Genomic DNA, 14,250 nt, shown 5'->3' on the forward strand with positions numbered 1-14,250 from the left:
GCAGCAGTGAACAGGAAGAGAGAAGAGAGACGGCACGTGCGCACTGCGAGCGCCGTCTCCTCATACAGTTGATCAGGAAGGGGGGGGGGGTGCCGGGTGTCATACCCCCACCGATTTGATATTGATCACCTATCCTGAGTATAGGTCATCAATAGTAAAATCCTGGCCAACCCCTTTAAATTGCCCATACACATACAATAATTGTCAGCCGAACAATCTTTGGGCTGCCAGCTATCTCTCCCGTTGCCCTTCCCAGCTTAAGATAAGATAGGATGCCTTTATTGTCACTGTACAATACAATGTAATACAATGTACAATACAATGAAATGTTGTTTGGAGCAATCCTAGATGCCATGGACAGAGGAACAAGAACTGACATATATATATAGCAAGAGCAAAGTAGGAAGTGCTTATGAGTATATATACACACTGATCAGACACCACTGCAGACAAGAGATCATCATGGGTTCATGAATGCAGCAGTCACTTTCAGTCTGTGGTAGTTTCTAGGAAGGGGCAATAATCTCCGAGCATTTAGGAGACTGATTGTTTTGCTTCTCCATACACATACACGTTTGGCTCAATCCTATGGGGAGAGTGGAGAAAGCCACTGCCAGACAAATTAGTGTTTCAGCCAAATTAGTGTTTCAGCCGAACCCACCGTTGTCGGTGGGCTCAGCAGACAAAAGTATAATGTATATGGCCATCTTTTTTCTCTTGTCTACATAAATCCACCTTATATTCCTGTAGCTGCCACTAGGGGCATCTCAGTGCAAATAGATTTTTACAGCTGCTATTACAATCAATGGTAACTGCATAAATTCATATACACCTCCTAGTGGTGGCTAGAGGCAGTCAGTATGTAAGAGAAAGCACTTCACTCAATTTATTATTTATAAAACATATGGTTTATTAATAAAGCACCTGTTCTACTTTTTTAACACACAAGTCGGGTAAAGTGGGTGACACGAAGCATTCGCTTTTCCCCTTAATAAAAAAATCTTAAATTCTGTAGAAATCTCACTGGGTAAGGAGCATGCAAAGTTTTGCTGTGGGGCTCTGGTAGATCTGTGTATGCTTCCATATTAATTTGATTGTCGCCCATGTCCAGACTGCCCATCTGACAAGGAGCCAGTGCTGAAGTGGACCACTCAAGGCCAAAACATCAGAGCTTGAGGACCAGAAGTCTTGCCCAGGGCCACAAAAGTGGTGCCTGCCACAGATTCAACTGTATCACAGTCCTCAGAACATCGATACAGTTGAATATTGTGACCAGGCATGGGAACCAAGGCCGTCCCCGCCTAAAGCCTATGAGGCAACACAGGCTTTTGAAAAGTTATGGTGCCATAACAAACACCTGCACAAGGATGCAGGCAACACAAGTCGCAGGCAGAAGAGGCCTCTGGCCTGCTGCGGAAACTGGAGCCTGTGTTGTTTTTTTCCCCAGTCACTTTTCAGACAATACAAGGTGGCAGTATAACCACTGGGGACACTATAACTAATGGGAGTACTACAGGGGTACATAAGTACTGGGGCAATGCAAGAACATTATAACTACTGCAGGTACTTTCAGAGGGTCATCCTACTATTGAGTGCACTTTAGGGGGTGTGGGGTTTCGCTCTGGTAGATAGGGTAAGCAAACGCAGTACAGAGGCAAAATACAAGTTCTTAACTCAAACATCAGTGTTTATTCACACTTGCGGCAGTTGCACAAAACAACACGTCACTTTGCAGTCTTTGGTGTTAATTCACACTCAAATGGAAAGTTCAATTTGCACAGACCAACACGTCACTTTGCAGTCTTTGGTGTTAATTCACACTCAAATGGAAAGTTCAATTTGCACAGAACAACATGTCACTTTGCAGTCTTTGGTGTTAATTAGTGATGAGCGGCAGGTGCCATATTCGATTTCGACGAAATTCGTGAATATTCAATAGAATATTCGTTTTATATTCGTCGAAATCGAATATTCGTCATTATTCTTGTTATCGTGATTAATATGCAATTTAAATAATCGCGTATTGCGATTTTAACTTAAAGGCTACTCTCCTATTGAAATAGCAATGCGATTAATTCAAGTTATAATAATCGAATTTCGATTTTAACTTAGCACTGCTATATTCCATATTCGTTAATTCTAGCCTAATATGGAATATAGCAGTGCTTAAGTTAAAATCGAAATTCGATTATTATAACTTGAATTAATCGAATTGCGATTTCAACTTGGACCTGGTTTACTATGGTTGGCTTGGTAGACTTAGCGAATATGACGAATGTATTCGTCATATTCCACAAAACGAATATAACAAATGTATTCGTCATATTCCACAAAACGAAGATAACGAAGTATTCTGCATCTTCGTTTTAGCTACCTATTCATCAACTTTGCTAATTCTAGCAATCATATAGGAAAGTTTACTATAGAGACAGCTAAGTTTAATTCGCTATGCGATTATATGACTGTTTTTAAAAAAAAAAAAAATTTAATAATTATAATACCTGATAATTATTATAATTATTCTATTTATAAAAAAAGCAAAGTAATATAATCGCATAGCGAATTAAACTTAGCTGTCTCTATAGTAAACTTTCCTATATGATTGCTAGAATTAGAGAAGTTGATGAATAGGTAGCTAAAACGAAGATGCAGAATACTTCGTTATCTTCGTTTTGTGGAATATGACGAATACATTCGTTATATATGTTTTGCGGAATATGACGAATACATTCGTCATATTCGCTAATTCTACCAAGCCAACCATAGTAAACCAGGTCCAAGTTGAAATCGCAATTCGATTAATTCAAGTTATAATAATCGAATTTCGATTTTAACTTAGCACTGCTATATTCCATATTAGGCTAGAATTAACGAATATGGAATATAGCAGTGCTAAGTTAAAATCGAAATTCGATTATTATAACTTGAAATAATCGAATTGCGATTTCAACGTAATTCTCAAATCCGACAGTACATTCTAGTATATGGAGACGTTCCCATGGTGATGGGGACGCTCCATGAGCACGGAAGTCGGCAGAAGCGGCAACGGGCACTGACTGGAGCAGCCAGGAAGCCAGGAATCCAAAGGACAGGTAAGAACAACTTTAGGGAAGTGGGAAAGAAAAAAATATAACAATAAAAAAAAAAAAAAAAAAAAAAGAATATTCGAAATATCGAATTTATATCACTATATTTGAAATATTCGCGAATTAGCGAAGTGCCGATATTCGCGAAAAAAATTCGATATTCGAATATTCGCGCTCAACACTAGTGTTAATTCACACACAGTGGAAAGTTCATATTGCACAAGTCACCTTGTTGGCAGTTCTGCCTCCAGTAGTCCACAGCAGGCTTTAGGGGGCCTGTTTTCCCTGTACATGGGTCTTAACACTCCAGTCCGGCACAAAACCTCCGATCCCAACACACAGAGTCCAGCTGACTATTTAAGGACATCCAGGTGCTGCCAAAACTAGGACTGGCACTTAAACTCTAATCCGGTATTTGACCTCACCTGCCTGGAAACCAGCCCAGCCACACATGTTGGGTGGAAAATACCTGCCTTCCCAGACAAAACCCCTCGCTGTATCACAGGGGCCTTATTACTACTGAGGAGCTTTAGTGGGCCCTATTACTACTGAGGGCACTATGGGGCATTATTATTACTGGTGGAACTGTGGAGACATTATTATTATTGGGCAAAATATGGAGGGCACTACTACTAACAGGGCACTCTCAGGGAGCAATATCACTGTAGGGGTCACTATTAATATTGAGGGCACTCTTAAATAGAATTATTAATATTAGTGGGACTTTTGGGAGCACTGTTACGATGGGGGTTTCTCTTTATGGGAATAATATTTCTTCCATATAGTATTTGATGGCATTGGGGAGCACAGCAGACACAGTATTGGAGGTAGCAGTAGGATAACACTGTTGAGGCACTAGGAGAGGGAGGATGATGGAAAAATTAGCAACCTAAAGTGACAAACTACAGAGACAAGATGAGGCTGAAAGTGGGAATGTCTGTTTTAAAATGCTAGGGCTTAATTTAAATACCAATCCAGCCGTGTTGTCACCAAATTCCAGCAACTAATCTAATGTGTATGGACACTTTATTCTGTGCAGAGAAGGGACCATCTATGATACAAATCACAATGTAAAGTTTAGAACATTGTCACGAGGGTGTCACAACCTAACGTTGACCCTGTTGTACCTGGGGTCAGAAGGTCGTGGCTACTCACTCGGTTTCAAGAGATTGCTCCATGACCTAGTGGTGGGAATATATTCTGGTCCAGGTTTTATTGCTTAGGTTTGGGATCCTTTTTGTCCCATTTAGGAATTTGCAGCTTTTCCTTTCAGCTGTTCTCTGACAGCCACTCCCAGCTACTACTGTATATATTCTCGCTTTCTGCTTACCTTGTTGCCAGATATAAACCTTCTTTCCAGATCTTCTATTCTGACCTCAGGTGGAGTTGGAGTTGCTGTGGAGGTGTTGGAACTGGTGCTGTCAGATCTTCGGTTCTCTCCTGTTGTTGTCTCCTGTTTGTTGTCTCACTTCGAAGGATTGTTTATGGTGTTTGTGTTGTTTGTCCTTTCCCTGTTGTTACCCTAGGTGTCAGTGGTTTGATCCAAATTTATTCGTGGCGAATCACGCTAAAAAACGGTTATTTCCTGGCTGCAGAGCGCCTTTATACTGGTGTAAAACACTGTGCCTTGCAGTAACACGCATAGGGAGTCTGCTGTGGTAGTGAAATAATACTGTGAGTCAGCATGACATGCAGATGAAAGGCGTCGCTCTTAGAATCACTGCACACTTCACTTATTTGGGCAGTCACAGGGCCAAAACTGATAACAAATAACTCAAGTATGAACTTACAGGTCGATGTAACCGCCAAGGAGAAGCACACTCCTTTTACACCGTCGTCAGCTGAATCCACATAGATGTCTACAGAACCTATTTTATTAAACGCTTATACAAGTAGAGCCCCCCGACAGAGTGGAGAGGGTGTCAGCAGTAAGTTTGCGCTGACGTCACTGATTATTTTGCCCTCCCTCTGATCCGTCAGAACAATAACTCCCAAAAAATGAATCCTGCCTGTGGAGCATCTGCCTTCACTCGGTCAGCATTTGGTCAGTAATCCATCAGTATTGCTAATGCCAAAAAAAACAGGAGTGGATCCAAAACAGAGATGAATGGAATATTTGCATGTCTTCTGTGTTTTCTACCCACTCCTGCTTTTGGCTACCAAATCACAAGCCAATTCTGATGGGACCATACAGGCCTTACAGCTGCAACACAGACAGGATCCGTTGTGCGTCTCATTTTTCCTTCCTTCGGACAGATCAGAAGAATGGTCAAATAAATGATGATGTCAACCAGGCCAAAAGGCAAAATAGTGGCCAAGTCATGAAGTGGGGAGGGTGGGAACAGCATGAGAAGTCCACCGAGTGGCCCTATGACATAGTGATGAGGTGGAAGCAGGAGGAGGCCACAGAGTGGCACAATGACAGAGTGTGGAGGTGTTGGCAGCATCAGGAGACCACAAAGTGGCACAATGACAGAGTGTGGAGGTGGTGGCAGCATCAGAAAGCCACAGAGTGGCAGAATGACAGAGTGTGGAGGTGGTGGCACCTCAGGAGACCCCAGAGTGGCACAGTGTGGAGTGTGGAGGTGGCGGCAGCAGCAGCATCAGGAGGAGGCCACTGAGTAGCACAATGATAGTGTGGACGTTGCAGCAGCAGCATCAGGAGACCACAGAGTGGCAAGGTAACATAGTGTGGCGGTGACAGCAGCATCAGGAGATCACAGAGTGGCAGGGTGAATGTCATGGATGTAGTAGGGGAGAACACTAAAAGACAACAAGAAGGAAGAGGAAAGACACTAGGCCTCACCGCTAGGGAAGGAAATGGGTCACCACCTATAAAACCCTTCTCCTGGCTCTAATGCCAATCTGTATGGGCACCTCTCAATGGTAGAGATGCCCATACACATACACAGGAACCTGGAAAATCCTGGTAACCCTCGGATGCCCTAAAGGTAATGACAGGGCAGAGACAACCCGTTCCTTCCCTGGTGAAGGAACCAGCGTCTCACTGAGGCCTAGTAAACAACTGGGGGGGGATACAAAACACAACAAGCTGAACACTTAACTTCTGAGGATGATGGATGAACAGGACTTCAACAAAAACCATACTCCAGCTCTTCCAAAACCAAATGAAGCTATCCAGAGCAAGGAGTGATGGGTAAAGTCAGATTAAATAGGGAGAGGTAAAGGTCACATGATCCACACCTGAACAGGAGGTGTGGACATACCAGAAACACACAGACAAAGTGAAACCAAAAGAGGCTGTCAGATCACTCATGTGCATTCAGACTTTCAGACCTTCTAACACCTGTCACAGTTGTGACAGTGACATAGTGTGGAGGTGGCAGCAGCATCAGGAGACCACAGAGTGACCCGGTGAGAGAGTGGGGAGGTGGCAGCAGCATCAGGAGATCACAGAGTGGCAAGGTGACATAGTGTGGAGGTGACAGCAGGGTCAGTAGACCACAAAGTGGCAAGGTGACATAGTGTGGAGGTGACAGCAGCATCAGCAGACCACAGAGTGACCCGGTGACAGAGTGGGGAGGTGGCAGCAGCATCAGGAGACCACAGAGTGGCAAGCTGACATAGTGAGGAGATAGCAGCAGCATTAGTAGACAACAGAGTGACCCGAGGACAGAGTGGGGAGGTAAGTGGCAATATGAGTACCAGCTGAAGATGGTGGGTGAAATAATGAGCACTTGGCATCAGGCGGGTGGCAGCATCAGAATAGTAGCTGGGGCAGGTAGCCAGAAGAAACCGGCCTCTTTTGTCAAAGTGTTGGTGTGGCACCATGGATGATCTAGTCTGATTCATCTTCTTGACAAAGGTCAGTCTCTCCACATTTTGGGTGCACAGGCGAGTTCTTCTTGGGGTAACTACGGCCTCCGCTGCACTAAACACCCGCTCTGATGCCACACTACTGGACGGGCAGGACAGATTTTCCAGGGCAAACTCTACTAGTTGTGGCCACAAATCCAGTTTGGCTGCCCAGTAGTCCAGAGGATCTTCACTGACGGTTGGCAGGGTGAACTACAAGTATGCCACCACCTGCTGGTTCAGGTCCTGCTCCAGGTCTAGCTGCTGCTGCTGGTGAGTAGTATCTTCACTAGGTGGGTGAAGAAAGCTGCTTATCAGCGACTCTAGACTCAAGTAGCTGCTGATGGAGCTGAAACTGCTCCTACCCCCCACCCTGCCACAGCAGCCATGGCAGAGGAACTTGAGCACAGAGGGCCCCCCCCCCATCAGACCTGTGAGAGCATGGACGATGACGCAGATAGGCAGCGGCCAACTCACTACATAGGATGTCTCTATAGTAGTTCAGTTTGTCCTCCCTCTCAGTGGGTGTAAAAAAGGCCCCTATTTTGGACCGGTAGCGAGGGTTTAACAAGGTGGAGAGACAGAAGTCAGCCCTCTGCCGAATGGTTACAATTCGGCTGTCACTACGCAAGCAAGTGAGCATGCATGGGGCCATTTGTTCAAGTGACTCAGAGGGACTCTCTGGACTCCATCTCCACTGCATACTGACACGGTGTGTCTGGGTCCTCTGCCTCGTCTTCCTCATCGCCCTGTAGCTCCTCTGGCTGCTCCTGCTCCTCCTCTCCTGTCACCTGTGTGTAAAAACCACCTATTTCGCTAAACATTGCTTGTACTCCAATGTCCTCCTCCTCCTACTTCTCCAGTTCAGTCCCCATAGGTCTCATGTGGCCGTGAGATCTAGGCACCACGTCTCCAGTCCCCTGACCAGCCAGATTTAAAAGCATCTGTTCCAGGACATGAAGCAGTGGAATGACGTTGTTCATCTCGTAGTCCTGGCGACTGACAAATAACGTGGCCTCCTCAAAGGATCTGAGCAAATGGCAGGTGTCACACATGAGCTGCCACTGGCTGACATCGAAGTTACACAGGGGAGTACTCCTGTCCGCTTGGATCATCAAGAAATCGTTTATGGCCTTTCTCTGTTCGTATAGTCGGTCCAACATATTGAGGGTGGAAACGTTGCATATCAGCCTATGTTGGATGCCATTCTGCCGCTGCAAGGGTGTGCTTTGCGGTGTACGAGTGGCTGAAGTGCATACAAAGTTTCCTGGCAATTTTTAGGATGTCTTGCAGATGGGTGGAAGACTTCAGGAACTGCTTGACAACCAGATTGAACATGTGTGCCGTGCAGAGCGCATGGCTTAGCCCTCCTTGACGCAGCGCTGACACCATGTTCTTCCCGTTGTCGGTCCCCATGGTTCCGATTTTGAGTTGTCGCGGAGAAAGACAGGATTCGATTTCTTGATAAAGGACACAGAGCGGTTCCTCCCCTGTGTGATTCTGTTTTCCCAGGCAAACTAGGTGCAGAACAGTGTGAATCCGCTGTGCCCTGCACATGTGGTATGTTGGAGGGGCACTGTAAATTGTACCTGCAGTGGAGGCTGAGTACTCAGTGGAAGCAGTGGAGGATGAGGCGGACATTGTCGCATGACCAACGGCGTTACAACGTGGAGGTGGAAGCGGCGTCCCCTGGCCAAGTTGCTGGTGTGGCTGTGCAGGAACCACATTCACCCAGTGGGCTGTAAAGGATAGGTATTGTCCCTGACTGTAGTTACAGCTCCACACATCGGAGCTGCAGTGCACTTTGGCAGACACCGGCAGGCTCAAGGATTGGCCCACCTTCTGTTCTACATACATGTGCAGGGCTGGTACTGCCTTTTTGGCAAAGAAATGATGGCTTGGCACAAGCCATCAGTTCTCTGAAAGGTGCAGAGTCCACCACTTGGAAAGGGAGGGACTGCAGCACCAGCAACTTGGACAGGAGCCTCTTCACCGTTGGATGAGTGCATGCATACTGTTGTCTCTTGGCAATCGCTTTGGTGATCGATGGCTGACAGAATGACTGATGAGGAGTAGGAGCATCAGGACCAGCAGATGATGGGAAGGACAGACAGCTCCCTTCGGCTGAGGTGGTGGAGCCTTGACTGCCTGAAACGGGTGCATGCCACTGGGTGATGCAGCGGTTGCTGCGGCAGGCTGGACCACCACATCGGAGCCACGGTTCTCCCAGTCCACTTTATGGTTACGCTACATGTGTTAATGCAGGGCCGTGGTGCCAACATTGGCACCCTGGACACGCTTCACCTTCTGCCCACAGATTCTACATATTGCAATATTCACCTCCTCCGGCGGCTTAACAAAAAACTGGCACACCGCCGAGTAGGTGATTTTACCCCCAACACTACGCACTGACTGACTGCTACCGCCGCTGCCTTGGTGAACCCGTGCACCGCTACTTCCTGGGCAGGTAGGCTCCTGCAAAGTGGGTGGTCTACCCTGGGCACATTTGGCTGTATAATGGCAATTTGGGTCCCCAGTCAGTGCAGCAAGGTGTAATATGATTGTTCCTATTATCCAGTCTGTAACCTCCCCAGTCTGTAACCCCCCCCCTGTTCAACATAAATGTTGTGGAATGATTCCTCCCTATCCTTTCCCTACACCTTGAATAATCTGTCCCTGCAGTTGCAAATCGTTTTTTTTAGCAAAATTAAGTTTTTCCTAGTACTGTCCCTAGCGCCTGCGGACATCTCTCCCTGCACTAACTACCCTGGAAAATGGCAGAATCCAAGATGGCTGAAGATATTTATAGGGCTGTGACATCACAGGGCTGGCTGGCTGCTGATTGGCTGCATGCATGGCATTATGGGTAATCCTAGAGTTCTTTGCTCCATGTCCTCACACGTGCAGCAGCCATTTTAGGAAAAAATGCTATTAGTTGCCACAAAGAATTCGGATCGAATTCCACGTCGTCAATTTCGATTTGCCCAACTCTATTCACTACCTAGTGCTTATTTCAGGGTAAGCCAGGTACGAACGTTAAAAATAAACAAAACAAAACCTTTATTAAAAGTCTGTTTAAAAGGGGGCAAAAAGCCTATATGTCACAGTCTGTGACCATCAGGCAACCAGTCTCAGAACCTATGCAGAGAAGGGTAACAAATAACTCCTCTGCACAGTTGAGGGACTGGGCTAGAAAAACTCGACTTGCTAGCTGATGATTGCTATGAATAAGCGAGTCAGAGTTGAGGGCACGGTATCCAGTGTGAATGGACACAATGGCCCAGATTCAAGAAGCACTTGCGCGGGAACAAGTGTGATTTGCGCCGCGCAAGTACTGATTTGCTCCTATGCAAATTTGCGGCTGATTCTGTAAACCAGTTAAGCCTGAAATGCGGCCATTTTCCCGCGCACGCAGCCTAGCTGTTCCTGCGCAATTTTGCGCGGGGTGTAAGTTGCGCCTTCATGGAATTCCCTCAGCGAATATGCAAATTAGGTACTGCCGATGATTCAGAAACATGCGCGTGTGATGCGCATCTTGCGCTGGAAGCGTGCAAGCTTTTTTCCCTGGGCAAACTTGCTCCTGTTAAAAGCAGGGGCAAGTTAGCAAAAGATGGCCAAATGTCATCTGAAGGAGCGCGCAACTTCAGCAGCACCTAGACAGACGATCTGAACAAGCAGAGCACCCACATTTTCGGGACCTCACATCTGTGCACCAACATGCCAGGGGCAGCTATGGTTCTTGATATTCTATTGACTGAGCCGACTCGTAGGAGGGCACGGGAGAGGATTTACAGAGGGCGCTACAACCTTTTTCAGATGACTGATACTGAGGTGTATCGCATGTTTCGCTTTAGCCCTGAAGTCATCCTTGAGTTGGTAACAATCCTGCAGGATGACATCAGCAGCCCGACCCATCGGGGACAGGCAGTGCAGCCACTGGTGAAGGTAGTGGCAACCCTTCATTTTTTGGCAACTGGCTCATTTCAGCGCACAGGTGGAGTGGTGGCGGGGATGTCCCAATCCAGCATGAGCAGGTGTGTGCACCAAGTGATCCCTGCAATACTCAGACGAATGGGCACACAATTTATCAAACCAACCACGGCTGACGTGCGGCAGAAGGCAATCAGTGATTTTTATTTATTAGCCAGATTTCCACGCACTGTGGGTGCAATAGATTGTACCCATGTGGCACTACGCCCCCCCCCCCCCCCCGGCACCTCGAGCATATCTACTGCAACAGGAAACATTGGCATTCGATAAATGTGCAGATGATTGTGGATGCACATGGCCTCATATGGCATGTCCGTGCCAAACACCCAGGGTCAAGCCATGACAGTTTTATTTACCGACACAGCCCCATCCCAACCGAGTTTGACCAGAACATGTATGGAGACAGCTGGCTGATTGGTGAGTGACATGGGTGTCAGGTATGACTGCCCCCCCCCCCATGATGCACACATCACAAGGGGCACATGCACGACTAACATCCTCCTGTCTTTTCCCTTCCAGGTGACTCTGCCTATGCCCTGGGACCTCACATGATGACCCCATTTCGTAACCCTCAAACACCAGGAGAGGAAAGATATAACGAAGCCCATGCACGTACCCGTGCGGTGGTGGAGCGCACATTTGGCATCCTTAAATCTCGATTCAGATGTCTGGATAAATCAGGGGGGACCCTATTGTATTTACCCAACTTTGTATGCCAAATCGTAGGGGCATGTAGTATTCTCCACAATTTAGCTCAAAGAAGGGGCATGCACATTGAGCTACGCAATGACCTTACCCCCGAACCACGCAACCCCCCCCCCCCCCCAAGAAACACTACCGGATCTTCTGAGGGAAGAGCAATCCGGAATGGTCTTGTGGAACGTCTCTTTGCACATTAAACACACCCTGATCTTGTCACAAGTATAATGCATGTATGTACACCACTGTAGTCCCTAGCACACACCCGACACATGCACCCCCAATTGGATTAGACCCAACAATACCCCATGGTATTAGGGAGCAGCAACGCCGCGTCAAGGCTCCAATTATGTTGCTGTCCATTCATACACCTTTCACATGGCAGAGGGTGACACCCCTTTTCCAGCAGGAGTGCCACCCCCCCCCCCCCCCATTCACACACCAGTCACACTGTAGTATACACTCCTCACCGTGTGTAGGGACTACAAATAAATATAAAAACCCATATCCTGAGCATATAAAAAAAAAATAATCTCATACCCTGAGCATATAGAAAAATTAAAAAAAAATCATATTGTGTTGAGCAAAAAAATGTAGACATAAAATTATTTTTTTGTTTTTTTCTTTGGGCCAAGGGTGCCCCGGCTCTGGCTCCTCAATCTCCGTGGTGCGGAGGAGGCATGGGGTGGGGATGGAGGGGTGGGGGGAGGAGGGGGGGGAGGAGCATCAACCCCTACTTCCACACTCCTTGCAGGTGGTGGCTGCATGCCCTCCATGGCGTTGGCCAGGCGGGCAAGGATGGTGTTGGTCTGGGCCAACATCCGCATTTGGCGGGTGGTGGTATCCCGCTGATGCCGGCGGGTAACTCTCGCCTCCTCCTGCACTGCAGCGGTGTTGGCCTGCACCGCAGCTGTCATCCTGCTTAACAAAGCTGGTGTGGTCTCCAGAGCCACCAAGCAGGTGACTATGGCCTTAGAGTTGCCACTAATTTCCCCCAGGCTCTGTGCCACATGTTTGTCCCGGTCCTCATGCAGGGTGAGGGCATGCTGCATAGAGGTGGAGGTGGATGCCATGCTGTCCGCCAGACGACGCACCTCTCCCACCATGGCCCCTATATGGCGGGTCTGCAGGGCCTGCTCCTCCAGAAGACCGTCACGGAGGCTGGAGGATATATGCCTCGTTTTGGACAGAGCCTTCCTGGGAGGAGAGGCTCGGCCACGGACAGAGGGAGAAGGGGAGGGGTCCACAAGGGAGGGGCTTGCCCTGGAGGGGCTTGCCCTGGAGGGGGATGACGTGCTGGGCGGGGGGGTGGTGGGTTGCACAGGGATGGTGGTATCCTCCTGGAGGGAGCCAGAGTCCTCCTGGATGAGGAAAAAGGAATCCTCCTCCAATACCACTTGCTCCTCCATACTTGGCCCCGGTATGATCTCCTCCTGGACCAGCATAGCCAGAATGTCCATGGGGCCTGACTGGACCCCTGGCTCTGGTCTGGATGGGCTGGGTCGAGCCGCAGCCGAAGACGGCCCAGCTTCTTCTTCCTCATCACCACCTGTGGATGACACCAAAACGACATATTTTGCTGGTGCAACACACTTCTCATATGTTCACTTGTACCCCCTCCCATGATGCACAGCAGATATGAAAGAAAAATAACTTACCAGTCCCCAAGTTCCCAACAGTGGAGTCGTACCCTTTAAGTCCCTCCACCTGCTCCTGCACGAACGTTTGTGCAATAAGCTGCTCCTCCTGATTGAGCCGGATCATACATCGCGGACCACCTCCCGTGCCACCGGTATGCTTCCTGATAAGAGCCAGTTTTTCACGGACCCTGCGCCTCATATCATTTAATTTCTTCTGGATGTCATCCCAGGTACGCACTTCATTACCCAGGGCATTGATGTCCAGGGCAATGGCTTCATATATAGCCCTCCTTTGGGCAATGGTGGTGTTTGCCCGCTGGGCACCATATAGGACTTCCTTATGCTGCTGGAGTGCAGCAATCAGGATGTCCATCTCTGCAGCCACAAAGTTGGGCTTCCTTTTTTTGGTCCCTTTGGGAGGTGCCATGTCTTGCAAAAGGGCTGAATTTCCTTGCTCAGGGGGGGTAGGAAAAAGCAGGATGAAATTCAGCAAAGAACCTGCGCAAGTCTGCTCCTATTTATTTGCTCAGTGCAAGCAGCTGAGCAGGATTTGCCCTGAAATTATGCTAGCAAACCTCTGCTGAGCCGAAAATTCCTCATTTACATAGGGGCACACCCACCTTGACTTGCACGGCCTTGCGCCCTCAGCTTTGCCTTAAACAGGAGCAAATTAAATGAACAAACGATTCCTGAATCAGGTGGCAATTTGGCAAAATTGCTCCAGCGCAGAGAAATTCAGCTGAGCGGCTCAGGTGTAAGTAATGGGCAAATCTACCTGAATCTGGGCCAATGTGTGTATGTTACCAGTAATCTTATGAGGTGTATATGCCGATGTGGTTGTACCTCCTAGTTCATAGGTCGTATAATGCTACATATAATTGGTAACACTGCCTCTGCCAGAGTACACATAACAGTATAGTGGGGCGCCAGTTACACGTGACCGGTATTACAAGGGTGGCAGTATAGAAATATATGTATATATAACAATATACAGATTATCTACAACAGCTCGAATGGCG

The sequence above is a fragment of the Bufo bufo genome, chromosome 1 (genome assembly GCF_905171765.1).
Source record: "Bufo bufo chromosome 1, aBufBuf1.1, whole genome shotgun sequence".
Lineage (NCBI taxonomy): Eukaryota > Metazoa > Chordata > Amphibia > Anura > Bufonidae > Bufo > Bufo bufo.